Source organism: Arachis duranensis, chromosome 1 (genome assembly GCF_000817695.3).
Source record: "Arachis duranensis cultivar V14167 chromosome 1, aradu.V14167.gnm2.J7QH, whole genome shotgun sequence".
Lineage (NCBI taxonomy): Eukaryota > Viridiplantae > Streptophyta > Magnoliopsida > Fabales > Fabaceae > Arachis > Arachis duranensis.
In genome coordinates, this window is record NC_029772.3 from 103,022,131 (window position 1) to 103,028,388 (window position 6,258).

Genomic DNA, 6,258 nt, shown 5'->3' on the forward strand with positions numbered 1-6,258 from the left:
CTAAAAGCACTTAAGCCAAAACATTTACTCATCTGATGAATCAGATACCTAATTGATTTGTCTAAAAAAGATATGCTTACGCACGTTCCAATTTATTAACCCCATTAGCTTGAGTTTATTCTTTCTTAAGAAAGAAAGAGATCAACAGTTATAATAGTTTCTTTCTAAAAAAAAATGATATGTCACCAGGAACTCAATTTAAAAAACCTATTGTGCTAGGTAACTATGAAAAGGAAAAAATATCAGAAAAAAGTGCATTCGCTGTACATGAAAAAAAAAAAAGAATCTTAGAATTAGACAAAATAGGAGTATATCTACCTTTTTTTTTAAAAAAAAAATCCGATTTTTTTAACTGAAGTATTGGGATAACATTATAGTTCTCCAAATTTTATTACCTATATTGGTTTGCTAATTATATTTTACGATTACCCTCGAAATAAAAGACATAAACATGGCGTATTATTGTTAGATAAATTTTTCTAAGTGCATAATTTAATTTCTTTTTCTTAATTTATAATAAATTTAATTTTGATATACTCTTAATATAAAGCAATTTTACAAGTATACATTTATATAGAATTTAGATTTGCGATGAATTAGTCCTTGATTTGTCAAATTAAAAAATACTATGAATAAAAAAAAATACAATTACATAACATTGCCTTAACAAAAATAGTGACCTTTTATATTGTATGTCTTTTTAAGTAGTTATCTAAATTAACGGATATAATTAAGAGTGAATACCTAATCGGGTCTCTGATAATTTATTCGAAGGACTACGAGGCCCCAAAAAAAAATTCTTTTCGATTCTTGATATTTAACTTCATGAGATTGATTAGCTCATTTGTCAATAATTTCTCTTCAAAATATACTTATATGACACGTTAATCACTAATATATTTTTTAGTTAATTTGTATAAATAAAAATAATTTAAAATTTATTAACATTTCTTAGTTTTACATAGTAAGTTTAGCTAATATATTTAAAAAAATAAAAAAAATAAAAATAAAAATTAATCAAAATTATTCTTAAAAGATAATGGAACTCCTAACAAAAAATAATTTATTAATCTTAATTAGTTTTTAATAGATAAATTAATAGTATAACATGTCATGTAGACTTATTCAATTAATACAGTATACAGATAGAAAATATTGACAAAAAAACTAATCAATCATAAAAATAAAAATCAAAAGTTAAAAAGTATATTTTTTTATAAAAAATTTCATTGCCTTTCGAAATAATTATATAAAATTTGAATTTGGGGGAACAGGAACAATCTAAGACCAGGGGTTGTTGGAGTGAAACCACAATCAGATAGTGAGATGAGACGTGTCAAGTTGCGAGTGGACAAGTCAGAAATATGTTAGTAATTGTTATGAACCGCAGATTACTCATCTCATCATCATCCTTTGCAGCAACCATGTAACACCTTCTATTGCACTCCGAGGAATACATTGTACTAGGTCTAGTTCAGATCACCAAGCTCCCTTACAACATCACATTCTTCTAAATTAAAATTTCCAACCGCTTTTCTAGTTGGCAGCACCCTGCTGTGACTTCTCCTTCTTCTTCTTAACTACCTACGATTATTACACGTGTTTTAATAATAAACTTTAGTTAATCAAAGCACTATACATGCTAAAATTTTATTTTATTTTATTCAATTTTCAAAACTGTATTTAGATGAATACACAACTTGACTCTTGTCCATTTTTAAGAAGTGACCATGTAAGAGTACTCTATTTTCCTTATTGGTCGAGGACGGACTTTAGTGCAAACCAACCAAAACGACTAGTGCTGTTGGATGTTGTGTGTGTATATATATATAAAACATTAAAAGTTAATTATAAAACTGACAAAAACATCCTTGAAGATAAGGTGTGTTATTCAACGTTATGATGGTTTGAAGAGATAATACAAAAATGTGACGGCATCAGTTAGCTGAGCAGGAGCTAGTAATCGGACCGTCCGATTTCTTTGTTAGAGTAGGGGGTGCACAAATCGGACGGTCCGATTTGTGGGTGAGGGAAAATTTCGAGCATAGTAATCGGACCGTCCGATTACATGGTGTTGAGATATTTTTGTTTAGGTTAACGCAAATCGGATGGTCCAATTTGCTGTATGCTAGAAATTCTGAATTTGAAAGTGATGAAATCGGACGGTCCGATTTCAGGGCGTAGTAAAAGTTTACTGTTGGCATGCGGTCGGACCGTCCGATTTATGGTTTTATATATACCTCTCCATTACCCGAAGTCTCCATTTTTTGTTAGGCTTTGAAATTTCTCTTCTGAAACCTCTTTAGTTCTTTCTTCTTCTTGTTCATTGTTTCGGCAGCAGCTTTCATGTTTATTGTTTGAAGATCCTATTTGTTGTTTGAGAGTATTTTCTGTGAGTACATCATAATGGATGATAGAGTATTGTTAAAGATTTATTATCATGGGCAGATTTTATTACAAACAGCTGAAGGTGTAAAATTTGTGTGTGAAAATTCATTGGATATTATTATTCCATTTACATTGTCATTTGAAGAATTTAAAGGTGTAATTTGTGAGAAGATGGATTCTCAAATATGTAGGAGAATATCGTGCATTTTGTACAGGAACCCAGTATCTGTATTTGGTGGGTTCGTTCAGTTTCAAATCAAATATGTAACCGATGAAGCGAGCATGCAAGATATGTTTTCAGTGTACATGGAAACTCGCTCACAGATATCATTCATCGAGCTGTATATTGAGTTTGAGCAGTCGGAAACTGACCGGAATATTGAGATGGAAAATTATAATAGTGATAGTGAGGAGGAGTTCGAAAGTAATTATGAATGCCTTGATCTGGGTGGAGATGGAGATCTGGCCGAGGACACTATGCAGGCAGATGTGGCCGATGTGGCAAATGCACTAGTAAACCAGCATTCGTTTGTGGAGCCTACTTTCATGCGCTCACTGGACTTGGAGGCCATGCATACACCGAAATTTCCTGAGTATATGAATGCAGGTATGCAGTTTTGATACAATGTATGATAGAATAATATGACAGATTTATCAGTTAGCATGACGAACAGGCTAGGTTCGGGTCGGATCGGTTCAAACAAAGCCAGACCGGTTCGAACCATGCCGGACCGGTTAGTAAAAAACCGGACCGATTTGAACCAAACCGGACCGGTTCGAACAAAACCGATTCCGACATTGGTATATTGATATTGATTGTGTTATTATTTATTTTTTTTGTTCAGCTTAATTTTATTCTTATAATTTAATAATTTGATTTAATTATGACCGGTTCGGTTATGATAACTACGGTAATTAGCGTTTAGTTTTTTGGTTGATTTTTTATTTCTTATGTATTTAATTACTTATGTATTTATTAATTAGAGTACATAATTTTTGGTGTGAATGTAGCAGAGCTTCCTGTTGCAGCGGATGGTGAATTTATGGTGGGGATGAAATTCAGTTCTAGGGAGGCAGTGATTAAGGCGATGAAAGATTATACAATCCGTCGAGGCGTGGATTATCGGGTGTACGAGTCGGAGCCAACAACATTCTATGCTAAATGTACACAGTACGGTTCCGGTTGTGACTGGCTGATCAGGGTGAGTAAAATGTCCCGAAAGTACTGCTGGGAGGTAAGGAGGTACAACGGTAGTCACACGTGTACTCGAGCATGCATTTCTCAAGATCATTCCAAATTGGGTTCCGACACAATTGCAGAAGCCATTAAGCCGTTGGTAGAAGTTGACCCATCTATAAAAGTAAAATCAGTCATTGCGGAGGTCCAGTCGAAGTTTAATTACACTGTAAGTTATCGGAAAGCCTGGTTAGCAAAGCAGAAGGCAGTGGAGTCAATTTTCGGCGAGTGGGAAGCTTCGTATGAAGCTTTGCCCATATGGTTTGAGGCCATGTGTCACAAAGAGCCATCAGCGGTCGTTCACTTTGAAATAATGCCTGCGTACCAGGGTGATGACTTGGTTCCTGACATCCGTGTCTTACATCGAGTCTTCTGGAGTTATTACCCTTGTATCAGAGCATTCCGACATTGCAAGCCAATAGTGCAGGTAGACGGAACTCATTTGTATGGAAAATATAAAGGTTGTCTGTTAGTGGCAGTTTCTCAGGACGGCAACAACAATATTGTGCCCATTGCATTCGCGATAGTGGAGGGGGAGACTTCAGACGCGTGGCACTTTTTTCTCAGTAACTTGCGACAGCATGTGGTGATGCGTGACGGTGTGGGCCTTATATCCGACAGACATGAATCCATCAACTCAGCTATTGTTCGGAGTAACGGAGCCTGGTCTCCTCCTAGGGCTTTCCACATGTTTTGTATCAGGCATATAGAGTCGAACTTCCTGAGAAAGTTCAAGGCTCCATACCTGCAAAAGCTTATCGTCAACATAGGTAAATATGAATAAAACAGATCAATTATTGTCTAATATTATGTTATAATGCATGATTTTATGATGATGCCTTTTGTGAAACACAGGATATTCGAGGACGGTCCGCGAGTACGAGATACGTTATCGGCGACTGCGCGAACGCGGTGAGGCCTACAGTAGCTGGCTAGACAGGATACCGCGCGAGCAGTATGCCTTGGCATTTGATGGTGGATACCGATGGGGTCATATGACAACCAATCTGGTAGAGTGCATCAACTCGGTTTTGAAAGGAGCGCGCAATCTCCCAGTCACTGCACTTGTTAAGGCAACGTTTTACAGGCTTAATGAGTTATTCACACGAAAAAGGGCCGAGGCTGAGGCACGTATTAATGCTGGACATGTGTTCTCTGAGGTTGTGACGACTAAATTGCATGCAAATCAGTGGGCATCGGGAAACATCCAGGTTAGTTGCTTTGATAGACAGAATGAGGTATTTGAGGTACGTGAGATGCCTAGTGGAGTGGAGTACGCAGTCGACCTACGTCGAAGAGTTTGTGACTGTGGCGAATTCCAAGTGGATCGCATTCCGTGTCGACATGTATTTGCTTGTTGTGCAAATCAGCGACTTGATTGGCAGGTGTATGTTCATGAAGTATACAAGATGGACCAAATTCGAAGAGTTTACAGAGCTAGGTTTAGGCCACTAGGAAATCCGACAACGTGGCCCGTTTATAATGGACCTCGTTTTGTAGGCAATCCGTTTCTTAGACGTGTTGCCAAAGGTCGGCCAAAGATGACCCGCTTCTTAAACGAGATGGACACTCGGATGCTGTGTGCGCCGAGGCGCTGCAAGCAATGTGGGGTCGAGGGCCACAGCCGTAGCAGATGTCGTCAACGTGGTGGTGCAAGTGCAGATCCAGCCACATGAACTTGCTATATTAATTTATGATTTTGTTGCATGACTGTTTGCACCTATTATATGATCTTGTGTTATGTATGTATGATCTTGTTGCATGACTATTTGAACCTATTATATGACCTTGTGTTATTTGAACCTAGCTCATGAACTTGTTATATGAATTTCTGAACCTGTTTTACATCACATAAAATAGTACATCACATAAAATATTACATCACATAAACTCCGAATAAAATAGTACGTGCGAATTAAAATAATACATGACCTAAAAGAACGAGACGCAAATAAAATAGTACCTCACATAAAATCCAACTAACATAGTACGTGCGAATTAAAATAATACATACCCTAAAATGAAAATAGTACATCACATAAACTCCAATGAAAATAGTACATCACATTTACTCGAATTATTCATAGTCAACGTGAATAAAGGGCTACTTTCTCCTTCCCCACTTCATTTTGTCACAGAACTTTTTGCACTTCTTTGCAACCCTTTTAATAGTAGATGGAGAATATCTATTAGCGCTTCGGCGTGGAGGATCAGTCCTAAGGTCATATCCTTTTCCTTTTTGACTTGTGGCCGTACCTATTGAAATAGAACAAGCTCTAATATAATGTATTTCTCAATTAAATATAGCTCTAATAAAATGTATATCTCAAATAATCATACCTGCACTAGGCGCTGGATCGTTGCCGTCGGAGTCATCGTCACCATTTGTATCATCCGCATTACCTTCCTCATCCTCATCCTCATCCTCATCCTCATCTTCAGCGTCATCATCGTCATCATCATCATCTTCATCATCTAGACGATCTACTAGGTAGTCATCAGCCTCATCAGCAGCTGCCTTATTACTCTCATGAATGAGACTCATCGGAATACGTCGTGGGTTCCCGCTCTGTATGATACCTCCCATGGCAACTTCACTCCGACTCGAATCAATAGAATGTCGACCACCAGAA